Raw genomic sequence first — 17,962 nt, 5'->3', positions numbered from 1 at the left:
CTAACCATCAAGGGGTTGACCTCCAGTGTGGAACACCGGTCGCCCATGTTGGTGATGACCAAGTTCAATATGTTGTCACCGCTGGTGGTGGTGTTGACTAGTTGATCCAGGGCGTTCGAGTTTATAAATTCTAGGAAGCGTTGGGCAAGGGAGTTAGTACTTGAGTAGTTCTCCCAGTTAATGTTTGGGTAATTGAAATCACACAATATTAGGGTGTTTGGTAGGACCTTCATATTTTCCATTGTCTCCAGAAATGTGGAATTGGGGTCCTGGGTCATGGTGGGTGATCTTTAGCAAGCTACAATTTGAATTGCAGTTTTGCCTGTTGTTAGTTGCACATGGATGATCTCTGAGGCATTGTGCTGCACCACTAACCTGGAGGTGTGGGTATCCTTGATGAATATGGATACATCCCCACCTTTTGTGTTTCGGTCTGGGTTCTGTGGCCAAAAAGTATGGTATAAGTTATAGCCTGGTAGTGATGGGGTGCTCTCTGGAGCCTTAAACCAAGTTTCTGTTACTGCACAGGTATCAATGTTCTCCATACTGAGGAGTGCCTTGAGTGCATGCAGTTTGAGGTTTAGACTTCTGGCATTGAGTAGCATTACCCTCAGTTTTGGTTACTTGTGCTATTTATGGTGGTGGGTATGCCTTTTGAGCCTTGCCTAAAAAAGGCACTATGGCGGCAAAAGCCTTGGCCAGTCTTCAAAAGCCTAAGGGTGACAGGTGCACGCCATCTCTTGCAAAGCAGCGTGACTTGTCAAGCATGTCATCCCAGGTGGACAGATAACGGACCCCCTTTGAATAACACCAGAAACTTAGCCAATTGTTGAAATTGATCATTTGTTCTTTATACTGTGGCATCATTCTTGGTGAGAACAGGATGCTACTTAGGGTCAGGGTCATACCGGCCTGGGTTACATGATCAGAGAGCTCTTCCATGTCTCTTTTCATGCAGTCCAGGGAGGTATGTCTCAGGTCATTCACACCAACATGAACAATGACAGAGTCATATTTGTACTTGTTCTGGAGCGACTTGAGTGCTTGTGTTACACGGCGGATCCTGGCACCTGACAGGCAGTTAACTGTAACCTTCACCTTGTCCAGCCTAGTTAGTGGGGCATCAGTGTGCCTGACTATAGAGTCGCCCATTACTAGTGTGATGGGTATGTTATTTTGCCTTAAGGACTGTGATTGCGTGGCACACTGATTATGTGAAGTATGTGTTTCATGGTTTGTGATGGGGTATGGAGATTGCTTGGATGTCTACTTTGGAGGTCTCTGTTGTTTTTGCAGATTTTTATTTAGAGCCTCCGAGTATGTTTTTGTGTATTTATATGTGTTATTTACCAGTGTTGGTTTAATAGGTCTATGTGAGACTAGTGGTGTGTTGCATGTATTTCCCTTCTCCTCTTGACTGTCAGTTCCAGTCTTGGGTTGAGAGAGCTTTGCCTCCAGTTTGGCTGTATAATTGCATCTCTCACATATATTAGTGTTTGGTGGTAGGAGGAGAGGGTTGTCCGTGTACATGAGGCAGTTGTAACATTGCCTCAAAATGCTCAGATTCACCAGTTGGACTGGAGAGTACACCTGAAACTGCCCTTTGGACATGCCTGAATAGGTAAAGTGAGTTGTTTTGCTGATTGGCTGGTATGGACGAATAGAGAGCCTTGTTCTTCTGGACAGTATAGTGGGTCTAGTGCTAGGGTTAATTAGTGCTTGCTATGAGTTTTGAGCAAGTGCTGGGCTGTGAAATGAATGGTTTGAGTGCTCAAGTTGAAAGTTTATCTAGTTCCAAGGAAGAAATTGAAGAGTAGACTTTGTGGCGCCAGAAATAGTTTAACCCTAGCTAACCTGCACTGCCTTGCTGATATATTTAAGGATAAAATTAAATGTATTTCCATTGATACATTTAATTTTATCCTTAAATATATCACCAGATTTGTGAAAAACAACAAGGTTGTTATTGGTGACCCAACATTGATTGGCAAGGGCAAAACAAAAAATAACTCTCATGATTTATCTTCATGCAGTATTTTACTCAATGTGCTCCAGAAGGAATTAAATCCATCCTGCTCATCAATCATTCCTCCCTGTTAAGTATTATCCTAACAAATATACCAGATAATCTACACAGTATAAAAATGTTCCAGAAACATCTAAGTGAACATTGTCCTACTATTACTTTTTAGCCACTTAAAGTTAAAAGATTGCCCCCTCAAAAATTTCCCTGATTCATCTGATATTAATTTATGTAAAGAGCTAGGTAGAAAACTTGGAAGTTCTCTCCAAAGCTGTACAAACCACATCTGCATTATCTACCTTTTTTATTTTTGTTACCCAGTCTAGATAAAGTGTTTTCAATCTGTAAAAAAGCAGATCCTTTGGCTTACTGCCTACTTGAAAAAATAATATTAAAACTAGAAACAATACATGAAAGGACTGGAAGGTAGAGAATACCACCCCAAAAAAGTGTTTTAATTTTGGATGCTTTGAAAAGATGTAAGAATCAAAACATTCAGGGATATGCAGGAGAGACATCTAAGTTAACCCACACAATTTTGGTAAATGCTAAGGAACATAGCCACTAATGACCAGTTTCCAAAACATTTAGCATATACTCCATGTTCTGATGATTTTGCAAAATTCCTAAGTGGACTTAAATAACTATTTATTACCAAGAGTGCCTTTTTCCATTATATGGTAATTGTACAAGGTAAAAAAGATGCTAGAGGTGGGCCTTGGCTACTTAGGTTAGAAGGTTATAAGAAAAGGAACTGAACTGGCAATTAAGACTGAATGCTTATGCTTATCCTGGTCTTAATGACCAATATTCCTTAAAATGTATACTGAAACTTAAGGCTCTTGAGAGATGACTTCTGGTGTATGAGCATTTGTTAGATTGTTCAACATTTTTGTGTAATAAAATTATTTTTATATTTTATGTTTTATAGATTACGTATTGTGATGTAGTTATTGGATTTTACCTTAAGGTATTTTATGGAGAGTGTATAGCTTTAATTTTTGATTGTTGTACTGATGCCATACTTCTGATATTATTTAAATGTGTGCTTTGCTATTTTTGCTTGTCTGAAGAAGTTCATATCAAGTGAACGAAAGCGCTCATATAAAGGATTATTTTGGAGAACTTCAATTGCCTTTGTTTTCTATTCCTATCTGTCTCTAAGAGAGATATTGTAATCTAAGTCTTACTTACAGAGCAAGGCAAACACAGATGAGTGGATGTTCTTGCCAGGTCCAAAACCAAACACAAAATGCATAGATTTTCTCTCTGAGATAGTTCTTAAATTAATAATACACATTACTGCTGAAACATCTCAGATTACATGCTTCTTGTCACCTCTGCCTTAGTTTCCAGGCCAGCAGAAGCCTAAAATTTAGCACCTCAGTGTCAAAAATACTTATCTCTTAGAAGATTACACTTATCTCTTAGAAGCTTGCCTGGAAATGGGAATCATAAAACTGTTAAATACTTTTACCCTTAAAACCTATAATTATCTCTGTCTCAAACAATAGAAAATTTTCCAGCTGCAGACATTCTGTCTTCTAGTTCTGGTAAACACACTCGTTAAACTCTTTACTTATTTTGTCAGATTTTGCAAGTTAACTCTGAATGTCTCAACTTCTGCTATGAAAACATACATTTGCATAAGCATATAGTCCATATGCATTTTTGCTATTCTCCAGCAGAGTGCATTGTGGTTACATTTTTGAAGTTCATCCCATAACATATAGTTTAATCATAACATATAGTTCTCTTACATTTGTAAGACAAACCTGTGAATCATATTAATATTTGCAATGACATAGGATTATTTACAAGATTCTAGCTGTCAGGGCTCATAGCCTTCACACTGAGCACAACCTCTAAAATAATAAATATGATTTATGTGGCCTGATAATTTATCTGGATGATTAATAAATAATACTTAACACACACTTTTATCCCCATCCAAGTTGAATTGTTTAACATGTGTAGCCCTACCACTGACCTTGGAACTATAGACCCAGTAGCCTGACTAATGGATTTGTAAATCAAAGGAATGCATTATATCTGCCCTCATAAACTTTGATATGTGCATCTTTATCAGGCAAGACTCACTTCACTTTGGCTTTGTCAAAGGGAGAACCTGCATAATCAATTTAGTTAACTTTGTTATGAAGGTCACACATGCTGTTGACAATGGTCAGTCTGTTCATACAGCTTATTTGTATATAGCCAAATCATTTAACACTATACCCATTAATGGCACTGTGCACAAGCTAAATGCCTTAAACGTACATCCTTATATGATAAGGTGGACAGCCATCTGACTGAAAGACAGATAAGTTGGCAAATACCTTGTCAGAAAGTGTGAAGGTAAATAACAGTATGCCTGAAAGCTTAGTATTCAGACTCCTCCTTTTGCTATCTACTTCTGTGATCTCCACACCAGGAATTAGGACAAATATGTTTACTAAATAAGCAGATGATACCAATTTATTACAGCAGGAAGCTAACCCTCATGAAGAAGTGGTGTATAGAAAGATGGATGAAATTAAATGCAAAAAAGTAGGCTATTGTCGCATTTGGTGAGCATCTCTTCCCTTAGCATACAGTATAATAGGACCCTACTCTAAAGTAATAATATAATTCAAGCTCTTGGAACTTGGGTTGATAATTCCCTTTCCTTCTATGGACATGTAGCAGAATTAAGAAAATCATGCGTTATCATCCATCTTTATGCAGCCTTAATTAGGCTAGTTATTAAGTACAATTCTCCCTTTGGGACATATTTTCTGGATATATTCAACATGTGCAAAAAGCACAGAGGTCCCTATCCGTGAAAGACTGTTAGCTTATAAGTCCTTACATTACCAGGAAAGATGTGAAATACCACACCTTCTCTTAGTTTCTTATAAACTGCTGTGAGATGATCCATGTCTTATATTCCATGACATTTAGGACCCCATCCTCTTTGATTTCCTATATGTTTGCAATTCCAATAGCTCCACCCATACCAGAATGGGGTACTTAAATCTCCAGCAGCAGTTAGGTATAAATAATATACCAGAGACAAATTTATTACCCAATGACTACCCGACCACTGGAAAAAAAAAATTTTCTTTGCAAGTTAAACAGAGTAACATCATAGCATCCTCCAGATTAAACTTGGATGATTTTATGGGTGCCCAAAAGCCCAGGAACTACCCTGCTTTGTCTTTCTTGAGAACAGGGTAGAGTATTAGATTGGGTATTGGCAAGGTGTAAACTGTCTTGTGACTTGACTGTTTTATATTTTTCATGATCATGTGATCTGTCACAACATTAACTATAAGATGGACATCAGAAAGCTGTTTTTCTAGATGCAAATCATGCCTTTGAGGAAGTGGCCATTCTAGATTACTATTATGCGGTTTCTGTAACAAAGTACATTGGTGGTATTAACAGTATCTGTCTGATTGAACATGTAGGGTATTGGGTCAGAGTTCCACAAATAAAGAAGCTCAAGTCCCTTGGGGTTCAGTGTTCATAATTAAGTAACAGGCTAGCTGACTTTAAGAATAGCTATTTTTCCCTTTAAAGGTGAGAACTAACAATGTACTTTGTCTCTGTAAGGTAAATGCCTTAATCCTTATGGCAATAGTGACCTGCCTGGGATCTCTTTCATATAAATTGTCTTCTTTATACAGATGGCATTTTATTTTGAAATTTGGCAAAATTTACAGTCCATTTCTAACTCAGTGTAGGAGGCCCTCTGTGTATTATGGAAATGACTTATGGTAAATAAGCCTGCAATTAATCTTGCAAAAATGGTACAATGCTATTTTGTTTATGAATGCTACCAGTAACACAATCTATGATCCCATTGGATCTTCCTTACCAGTATCTGCACACCATAAACACTTAGTGATCCTACTTAATCCTAATGTTTTCTTTACTACCCATGCAGAAATGATAGTGAACAAGATATTGACTCCGCTAAAGTCTTCACATACTTTGTCCATCTTACAGATATTACAACTCTGACAAGTTACAGTAGTCAATATATTCATTTTCAAGTTATGTGCCCTGTCCATCATTTCCATACTGACTCCCCAAAAATCTGCTCTACTGCAAACTACAGAAAATAAAATCCTCTGATTTATTCATCTGTCCAGCAACAGGGAAAATCAAAATACCATGCTCTCCAAATATTAATGGATGTTAGTGTTGATGATAGCCATTATCACTCTTAAATATAATCACCTACACATTACTGTATAACAGCTGCTGTCCTCTCCTTAGAAGTAGAGTGTTTCAAAAGGAGCAAACTTATCCCTTGAATTTGTAGATAGTCCCCCATACAAGCTGACTACTTCTGAAAAAGCGTTCTGAAAGGCTGCAAGTTAGAACACCATTCCTAAAAATATATTAACCAAAGCAATGGCATGGCAAAAGTAAAGAAAATGTAAAATCTGACATAGAAAGTGAATATGTATGTGATTGTTTCAGGGATACAAACAAGTCAGACATCATTTGTATGCTATAACACCACCCCACACACTACAGGCTTCCACTCAGATACCCCAAATGCACACTGATGCTCATATGTATATGCATATAAATAATATGCATAGTTCGCTTTAGTAGTTTTGCATATAAAATATACATAGCTTGCTTTACTAGCTTTATGTAGTTTAATATAAAACAATCTGTCCACATATCTCACTTTCTCCATTTCTTTAAGTATTGCATAGAGTTAACCTTTGGAATCTGTTCACCTCATTCTTCTTAAACCAATACATACGACCATTTAACTTAAAGCTGTGCATATAACCATTTAAAATCTAAGGCACATTCCAGGTGCAGTTTGTTCAACTTGAGCCAAAGCCCTGTATTGTGTCTGAAAAGAATCCTTGCTCCAGTTGAAAGAAAGAAAGAAAATATCCAGCTAAATAAATAAATCAATACGTAATAAAGTGCATTTTATTCTCTCTAAAAATAATGTGAGAGGAATTGCAGAACAAATGTCTTCATCAGCAGCAATAAAATAATCATGCTATAATATAAATTATTAAAATTAAGAAAATGACTGAAATAATTATTACTGTGCATTTACACATTTCAGACTTAAGATGGAAGATCTTTTAACACATGCTTTCTTACTTGAACCTGTTAATGACTGAGTATGTTAGTAGCGCACTTTTATTGGTGATAATAAGCTGAGTTTTGTTTCGTTAAAAGGGAATTCAAATACCCTTGTATGAGCATCAGGTATGGTGTAAAGCAAAGAATAATTAGGGCTGTGACTAAGGATGGCAATTCATGTAAAGTCACATGCTTCATGGGAAAAAACTGCCACAACAGCTTCAACTTTCTTCATTAACTGTTCACTTGAATAAGCTCCTCAAGGAATGCATTATTTAGCTTTAGCTGTGCTACATTCATTTTTATTATTAGACATTTCAGGATTCATTTATAACCCTGCAGTGTTCTGAGTGCCAATGAACTTTCTTTTGGTACCTATGGCATGCCAGTTCAAGCAGAAAAAATGCCATTTCTCCAGGAACTTGCTTCCTAAGTGTTTGAATGTAGCAGTACTTTTCATTTCAGTAGGTCAGTAGTTCATGTTACACGTATTGCTAAAATGATGGGTGTCATTTTAATTAATATTTTTGCTTTCTTATGCTACACTGCATTTGTTCTTGAAGAATGTTATAGCAGGTTGTAATTTTTATGAGCACTCGGAATGCAGGAACTGTAAAGTATTTTTATCCATCATTTCCTTTTAATTAATGCTTTTAATTAACTTATTAAATTTATTATGCAGCAGTGATGCAAATACATCTCAAACAAGCTTATCTTTATTCTTATTATTAACAGTGTTTTAGCTCATTAGATGAAATTCAGAAGATGCATAGTCAGTTTCCAAACATCAAGATAATTTGGTTCATAAGGAGACTTCTAATGTTATTTTAAGCCTATTTCTGTACAACTTTAAACATAATGTGATCCACAAACAAATTATCTTGCTTATTTGATTATGAGTGTAAACTGCTGAATGTGAAAGACATTCATCTGGCTGTTTAAAACTTTTAAAACTGGTTTCACTTTATTTAGAATGTCTTCGTACATTCCTATTTAAAGCCCCCGTGTCATATATTCTTTCCATAAAGATGTTAAAAGACTATCATTGCTTTTAGCAATGCTGTTTTCTATGAGATAACAGTCATTCTTCTCTGTGATCATGCGCAGAATGCTGGATCAGCTATATGTAGAATTTAGGTCTACTATGTCTGAGTAAAACTTGCATAAAAAAAAAAATGAATTTTATGGATAAAACTCGCTTTTGGTTTTGTCCTTTTTTGAGTAATCCTTAGAGTATACACAGAACACGTTGACATTACATGTTTTGAAGTAAGTACGTCAATATTCTGATTGTCGACATTGTGATCATTCATCTACTTCCCCTACACACACACACACACACACACACACACACACACACACACACACACACACACACACACACACACACACACATACACACACACACACACATAATATATATATATATATATATATATATATATATATATATATATATATATGTAGCTACACCCTGGCAGTAGAAAAACTTCTAACAAAAGGGGATGGACGTGGGGACTGCTACCACAACAGTGATCTATTAGAACATCTACCATTACACTAAGTTAACGTAAGCAACTGTCAAAGTTCTATATTAGTTCATTGTTGCTGTACCTTAAGCTGTTTGATTAGATTATCATAACTTAAAAACCTGTTGGAAGTAAGAAGTAAATTAAGAATCTAGGACCCCTGGAAATTAATAGAAAAGGAATCCAATTTGTAGTGCTTTCTAAAGTATATACAAAGGACTGAGTTGCTGTGTCTAGTATGCTTCTAGAGTCTACCATTTCTAGAAAGCCACAGAAGAATCCAAAGCCATGGTGAAATGGGTTCTTATCTTGCCTATACATGGTTCATTGTGGTGAGAATAACAAAAAAAAAAATAGTAGGAGGCAGCCATCTAGAAATTGTCTGCTTTGACACTAGTTCTCCTTTTCTCTTACTTTCAGCTGATCTAGGTAACATCGGAGCTGTCTTTGGACATCCTAGATGTGAAGAATTCTTTCTCTAATGGTTTTGTCTAATGGAAAAAAAGACTCGGAGATCAATTTAGATATAAAATAAGCATTTGTTCTCAAATAAACCATGTCCTTGTGGAAAATGAGGCATGGTGACTCACCATAATACCTTGCAATTCAGATAATTTTTTGTAGTAGAAATCAGAGCAATTAGTAAAACAGTCTTCCATGTTAAGAACTTCAAATCAGTATGATGAACTGGCTCAGATGGAAAAAGAGAAGGCTTGTTAAGCAGAAAATTCTGGTCCTGAATTCTAGGTGGATGTGTATGTAAAATCCCTTACAAAAGCTGCTTGACCTCAGAAGAGAAAGAGGAGGATGCAAGGGCAGACGAGAAGAAATGGCCAACAGATGAATCATTACAGAAATGAAAGAAAGGCTAGAGGACAATAACTCAAATAATAGTGAATAAGAGGCAGCTGGGTCTTAAAAGGGTCCTTGATCCCTGCAATGGAAGAAACCAGAACATTTTTCCATTTAGACATATATGGTTTCCTAGCAGCAATTTTTAACATACTTCAGTACCTGCTGCACATCCTCAAAAAGGAAGTCCCTAAAAGGTATCAAATTTCTAACATCTAGGCAGTCAACTGAAGAGTTTTCAGGTTAGGTTGTATCAAACTACCCCTGTCTTATGTGAGTAAGCCCAGCTTGTGGGGAATCTTCTGATAAATGCCCTTGGCCAGTTTCAAAAGAAGCGAGAAGCACTGTTGCTTGAACCAAAATTGGCCACCACTATTACTTTTGAGTTGTACTTCCGGATCTTTGAAAGAACTCTGTAGATCAATGGAAAGGGAGGAAAGGTACACAGAACTATTCCTGTCACAAGAATGAAAATGCATCTGTTTTCTAAATCTTGGAGCAAAATTTCTTTAACTGTCTGTTCTGAGAAGATGCAAACATAAATACTTAGGGTATTCCCCATATTTCGCTCAGTTCCTGGAAGTTCCTTGGGTGTAGTTTCCATTCATGCACACAATCCTGGTCCTATTAAGCTTGTTTGCTACAATGTTTTGCTCTGATAGAATGTTTAAAGCCTGAAAAGTCAAATTGAATGACACAGAAACAGCAGTTCTGGAGACTGTATCAACAGTGTCATAAGAATACTTCTAGGTATGATTAATAACATGAGAAGCTGTTACAAAAGAGGAAAATGCTGCAGAAGAGAGATGGTTAACAGTTAGCTTTATTCATGTTGTCAAAAGGCAGAAGTACAAAGATTAACATATGAGGCTGACACAAAATTCTGAATGTTAGTGTCAGAAGAATAAACTTTCTTCCCAAATTTGTCAACAGCTTTTACTTCTTGTCAGAAGGAATGGGAATAGCATTATAATTTTTTCTAACCAAAGCAGTTTTGGATAGAAAAATAACCACAGGGTCTACTTTCAGGTTGCAAAACAAGTATCTGTGAGTATGAATTATCGTAATAACCTATAAGACATCCTAGGAGTAGGACCCTCACTGATTGTTAAGTAAACTACAAGCCATGGCAAAAACATTCCCTAAAGCAGATAAAGCAGGAGAAGCAGCTGCAAACTGATGAATTTCTAACTGTAATAAAGCATAATACATTTGCTGGGAAACAGAAATTTCATTCTGCTCCCACTGAAAAACCTACTTCATCGTAAAGAACCTTTCAGAAAAGGAAAGCTCTTTTCAAGATAAATCTGAAGCAACACTTTCCTCAAAATCAGGCTCTTTAGTTTCGGATGAAAATCCTTAAGGCCAACATTTTCCCTCCAATCCCTGCTCTTCTGACTGAAAATCAGAGTCAGAGGAAATAGGTAAAGTAAAGGCAGAACTGAACTCCCTAGTAGATCCCAAAGAATATTACCTCTCCATTGAAATAGAAACAGAAGAAATCAAATTTTTCTTTACTTTTTTTGTTTTATTTCCCTTGGAAACTTTCTGTAAAAGGATTGTACCAAAGCAGGCACACTGTCCTGGGCTCGAATCCCTTTCCCAGTTCTGAGGTAAACCTTCACCTATTGCTTTCAATTAGATTGACAAGGCAATGCTGTAGCTGAAGAATCTATCATCCTTTCCTTAGTGGTTATGGGTGCTACACCAGAGGGACCAAGGGAAATGATTAGTAGTCTGAGGAACCAATTGTGGCCAGAGTAAAGTCAGCCATGGGTAAATGGGGCAAAACCAGACCCATCCTGACATTCAAAAGTCTCTGTGACAGACTTCTTCTTGTGGATGGAGCAAGAAAGAACAGAGGAAATTGGCAACTGTTCCATAGGTTCAGTCATGAAAGATGCCAGAAGGAATGTGTAGCAGCACCTGAAAGAATTTGTATCTCATTGACATTTTAAAAAGTAGTTTTGTAGTAGGAAAAAAAAACATACTGACAGTTTTCAAAAGCGGCAGCTTCCCTTAGCATATAAACTCTGTTACAGTATATAATAGAAAGTGCAAAAACAGATGTGACACAAACATTCACTGTAGTAAAATCCCCACATACAAGATGACAGTTTGAGTAATATAAGTTTTAAAGCCCAAATTAAAATAATATCACAGAAAAAAGCACACTATTTTCCTAAGAAAGTACAACAGTGGAAGATTTTTCTTAGCATCGATTTTTCTGCCCAGTTTGAAGGCTCCCTAGATGTTTTACAGAAGGAACCCACTTCCGTGGCAAGCAAGCTCTGAAGCTTTTGGCACTCTTAATTGCCTTTTATATGGAGCTCTGCTTGAGTTTCTTGTCATTAGAGTATATGAAAGGTGCCCTAAGCTTTAAAAAAGATGGCCAGTTGGTCATATCTTTGGCTGGATATAAGCCAAATAGCTTAAGCTCCTGCAATAACAGTCTAATGTTGAACCTCCTATGATCATTGCAGGTATGTTACTGTGCACCAATTTATTGACAACGTAGACACTGCTACCACCACCAACAATGAGATGGATTCAACTTTGAAAGTAAGCATTTGTTGATTGAAATAATGTATTGATTGATTCACTCATTGCAGTTTACTGCAAGAATAGAGGTAACTGCAATGAATGTAGCGATTGATTCATTCATTGCAGTTACCTCCATTCCTGCATTCCTGAGCTATAAAAATTATGCTAGTAGCAAATGCAGAATATCTTTGAGGTGTTATCAAAATGATTTAAATATTATGCTGCTGTTATGCTCAGTCTACATTTATGGCAAGCTCAAGCACTGCATTATGTTGTTGTACACCCCGCAGCTTATGTAAGTCTGTTGATAATTCACATAATTTATCCAGATATGTTTTTAAAGTATTCAGGTTTTGCTAAAGAAAATGTATCCATTGCTAAAGTCACAAAACAGTCTAGCCATTTTAAATATATATATATATATATATATATATATATATATATATATATATATATATATATATATTATTTAGTTTAAGTCCAGTACATTTGGGACCCCCATGCATAAAAACATCTAGAGTGGGCTTGTACTACTAACAGGAATTATGACATTCCAAATAGAATAACAATTATACCTTTCATCCAGTCAGTCTATGAGAATGAATAAAGGAATCAGTCACTATCTCAGGAATTGTAAACCACAGAACATTAAGTGCAACTTGAAGTAGTATTAGAAACATGCATATATATAATCTAATATTCTAGATGTATGCCTTTCACAAAAAAAAGTTTGAAACTTTTAGATTCTTAAGTCAGTCAATCAACTTGCTAACCAATCAATCACTATTTAAAATCTGCCATCTTATAAATCTTAATGTGCAAAGCAATAATTGAAACATAAAACATAAACTAAGATTATCAAATATTCATTACAACAGAAAAGAAAATAAGACAATGTTCTGGGCATTATAACATTTGATCCAACAGGTATTCCTTCAGTGCTTTGCAGAGTCAGGTTAGGTCATGCAGCCTTGTAGCTACATAAGCAAGGAATTTTAATGTTTAGAGTCTGCACCGAAAAACATAGAAACCAATAGAATATAGTCAAACCTTATTGTTTAACAACAGTTATTGTCCAACACATTCAATAGATATTTTATATAAACATGATAACAGTAAAAAATCCAGAGACTGACAAAATACTCTCTGCTCAAAGAGTCCAAGTAAATTCCGAAAAAGAAAAAGAGTATACCATGGCTGGAGTGCTGTAAAAAACTTTAATTCACAATAAAACAATAAAAGCAATAAAATATGGTAACCGCTTTCACAATCTACTATACAACTGTTACTTCAAACCTAAAACCACACACAGCCTAAACTCTATAAGCCTGTACTAATAAAAGCCCAATCAGCAGGCAGCATAATTAAGGCAAATATTTAAAGGGCATTAATAGTTTTCATATTTGAACTTGATCTACTTTGCATACTGCATGGTATGCCATGCCTATTACGTAGGGAAAATTAACAGATGCTTGAAAGATAGAGTGCTACAGTAATGACATAAAAATATGAAAACTAGGAATGCATTAGACCAGCATGTACTAGACAAGGGGCAGAATCACAGCTTTAAATTTTTAGTATTAGAAGTTTTGATCACAAATTCAAGAGTGGAGGCTTTAAGAACTTTACTAAAGTGTAAAAGAACAAGAATGGATTATACTTTTGAATAGTGATAAGTCCCCCAGGTTGATGACAGGGTGTCTTTGAAACCAGTTTTGAAAGCAAGGCACCTTATGCATTAAAAGTTTCTGTTTGTTGCAACCTGCCTGAGTGAATGAGATGCCTTAATTAATGCTGTCTGCTGATTGTGCTACTAATAGTAAAATGAGTTTAGGCTGTGTGTGTGTGGTTTTAGGTCTGAAGAAGCAGTTGTATAATAGTCTGTGAAAGGGTTTACCGTGTTTTATTGCTTTTATTGTTTTATGGTGAATTTAAATTTTTTGCAGCACTCCAGCCATGGTATACTCTCTTTCTTTTTTTGGAATTTATATAAACATGAGCCAGGTTTTGTAATGCCTTGCAAGTCAGGATCAAAACCTTAAAATGAATATAACATTTATATAGCATTCAGTCTACAGACTGAAAGGTGAAATATGAAGTGAGTCTGGAGTTGCAGTTTTATGCCATGTGTTAATTCTCCACCATTTGAAAACAACATACTTAATCAGCAGAAAGACTCCAGTATGGAACAAGAGATGATGAAAGACAGGTCAATAGCATTTCCTGGAAAATAAGTGTTACTCTAAAGATTTTCTTAAATGGCAAAAAAGAGGAACTAACTACAGATTATATTAGCTCACAAAGATTGAGTTTATTTTCAGATTTCACCCCTTGATTATGCATTGCATTGCATTCACACTGGATGAAACATTCCTTCCAAAGTAGGAAGTTTTTCCTAAAGAATGAAATTAAATAAGCTGTCAACCTAATTGATTTAAATTTTACCAGTTTTTAGCAGTAGGTTTCAAGATGTAAACGTGGATGTACTTCCAATGGACTAGTAGCAGATGCAGAGGATGGTTCAAATTATTGGCAGGCTGAATATCATCAGTATATCCTTGACAATTCACATGACGAATAATGTCACTCAAGTACTATGCAGGTGATAAACAACAATGGCATTGAAACAAATTCTTATGGGACTCCATAGGTCACAGGAAGTTTTCAGAAATCACCAACAGAGATTCCTCATCCATTTGGAGTAGTTCTAAGAAATATTTTGATCATGTAGTCCACAACATACATGTAAATAAAAAATAAAAGGACACCATAATCCCTGAGTAAATGCTGCCAAGAGAGATTCTCAATGATAAACATTGCTCATATACCAGGCAAATCTGCAAATATTTATTTTATTGATCTGAAAATTGAAAGCTGACACCAAACATATAACTTAAAGAAACTGAGAAAAGAGAAACGTTATCCATATTTAAATCGACTAAGATGCTAAGAAGTACTTTTATATTGAACAGCAAATATAACATACCTTATAAGAAGATTTTGGACATAATTAATACTGGTGGAGAAATTGAAAGGATGCTTTCAGTTGGATGTTTATGGTTATTTCAGTTAGATGTTTATGGTTATTATAAGAGTGAAATGAGATTCCATACCCAAATAATATTGATATCAGAGGAAAATCACTAGTTTTCTTAATAAAAATACAACAGTGGAAGATTTTGCTCATCGGGTACTTACCTGCCCATATATGAAGGATTACTAGCTGTTCCACAGAAGGAACACACTTCTGCAGCAAGCAAGCTCTGAAGCTTTCCCACTTGTCCAGAGTTTCAGCTAGATCCTTATTATGAAAGGCTTAAAAGCTGACATTTTGTGTGGTTTGTTTGGATTTAAACGTATTTTTGAAGACACATTTAGTGATGGGCTGTCAGTAATGACACTTGGCAAATAATTGAAAAAGATAGGTGAGAAGAAGCTGAGTTCACTGAAATATTGGACAACATCACCAGTGACATGGGGACATGAAGAAGCCTCCCACACGGCTTGTACTTAAATATACTAACTCTGAGATCAATCAACAGTGGGGAATAAGGAAAACCTACTTACCCCACTGTTAGCAATCCCTCCACCCCGCACACACAATTGTATACATTCACACACACACACACACACACACACACACACACACACACACACACACACACACACACACGCATTCAAACACATACACACACACACACATATATGCACATATTCACAGACACAGATGATCCATTTTCCCTTGATATTGCATACGTTGACCAAATAAGTTGGATGTAATGCAGAATCATGCAAAAATCGACCATCTAAACTTCGAAACAAACAGAAGGCACCCCATTTAGGACACTGACTAATAAGTTGGAAGGGGGGAATGACTGTAGCCACCAGCTTGCATTGACCTTTACTGAACAGTCTCAGCAGTAGTATAGAAAGCTGAGAGATCAGACTGCTAAGCAATGGTCTTAACTTGAAATGCTGAAGTAGAAGTTTGTGAAACATGAAGATAGAGCTCAAATTAAAAAAAATATCCAAATGATCAAACTTCAGGAAAAAAAGAGAATGGTAATTTCTGTGTGACATGCATTTAAGGCAAGTTCATTGAGTGGAGTGATCGGTATTTGATTCACAAAAGAATTAAACAAGCACACAGAGTCTCTACATCAGCTTAGAATGTTGTTTTTGTGAGATATTGGCATGCTTTAGTCTAGTCTGAGTCATCTAAGTTAATGTATAAAATAATAGTGTTATGGTATTATGGTTATCTTGATAAATTATTGCAAGTATGCAACACTTTATCTGTTTTGTTATGTAAAGGCATACACACAGCCACTAGGGCTCTACTAAAGTGGGACCATTAGCGGGAGAACTGCCTATGGTTTACATCTGTATCTAAATGCTGTTTGCTCCCTCCAGATAGTGTAACACTGTGTTTAAATGCTGTTTTTTCTCCCTCCAAGCCTGGGACAATCTGTAATCAGTACTCATGTAAATGTAGCGACACTACACTTAATTTTGCAGTTCAGCCCCTAGTTTTATGCATTAAATTGACCCTGTTGCTGCAGCCTAGCCAGCGTTTGCATTACTGTCCTAATCTGCTAAGCTAGACTGCTTCTCTTACCGAAACCCTTGAAATTGCTTTGGTTTTTTGTCTAAAGCCATCCCTGTTGTACTACAGTGATAGAACCACATTTAAAACATACTGTATGCAAGAATCTACTTGCTCCGTCTAGTAGAAGGATTGGGGTAGTATGTTATAGTGATGTTCTACTGCTCTCCATGTTCCATGCCTACTTTTAATGTTATGCAGCAATGCTAGTTGTTGTTTTATAAACCTGGCTTTGTAAGACATTATGTTGTACATGTTTGCTGTTGTTTGCTACTCTTGCCAGACTTGATAAAAGATCATTTTTACTGCATACTGTACCTGCCTGTCCTGCTTACCTTTCTAACTACCTCCCTCTGAATTTTCTCTTTCCTACAATCCTCCTGCAGTGCTATTAATTTCATTTCCAACATTAATATTTGTTTCTTTTCTTTTTAATTACAGTTTGTCTCCACCTTACTCGGGTACCCCCAAGTCTAAAGATACAGCTCTACCTGGTCAATGCCACTCTAATGTTTTCTCAAAGAAAGGAAGAGCACCCTGCTTATTACTTTTTTCCATTTCTGTTTATAAAAGTGTATCTATCAAATGTACAGCATCCAAATGTTCTAACTTTAGGTAGCAGTAACTAACCTTTTTTAACACTCATGTTCCACTTAAATGACTAGTGGCAAGCACAGCTTACTGGCTCACATCCTGCCAGACCTGCCCTATTTAATTTCCTCAGCTTCTCAATCCACATCTATAGAAGTTCCATTTCCCTACCTTACTATGCTCTCTTGAGCCTGCTAAGGCTCAAATACATCCACAAATTACAAAAGGAACAGAAAAGAAATCTCTCAGCCCTGCCTTAGTTTTAAAGCTTAGAGATACTTTTTTGCACAGTCTGGAGCCTACTGTTCTCGGCCTAACCCGCTCCCCTACCCTACCCCCATTCCCACCCACCCTCACTCTCATTGAACTTATACCTAACCATACCCCTCCCCTTCAATCAAACCCTCCAACTGGCTGTCACAACTCTACCCAACCTGATCCTACTCCTCAATCAAAACCTCCAACCAGCCCACACAACTCCACCTGTCCCCACTTCTACAGCTTCCACACCCCCTACTCTCTCTCCAATCTAACCACTTCCACCATAACTAGCTCACCAAACTCCATCCATCCCCTCTTCCTACAGCCTGCACACCATTTTTCCTCTCCTATCTCATCTGTTCCACCCAAACAATATGCCTCCACACTCTAACATCTTTATCCTTACTACCTCCCTACAGCTCTATGTACTTTTCCACCTTACAGCCA

The sequence above is a fragment of the Protopterus annectens genome, chromosome 10.part0, assembly GCF_019279795.1.
Source record: "Protopterus annectens isolate FY-2018-M chromosome 10.part0, PAN1.0, whole genome shotgun sequence".
In the NCBI taxonomy this organism is placed as follows: Eukaryota; Metazoa; Chordata; order Ceratodontiformes; family Protopteridae; genus Protopterus; species Protopterus annectens.
The sequence above is the reverse complement of the archived record's forward strand: the minus strand, read 5'-3'. Positions refer to the sequence as shown.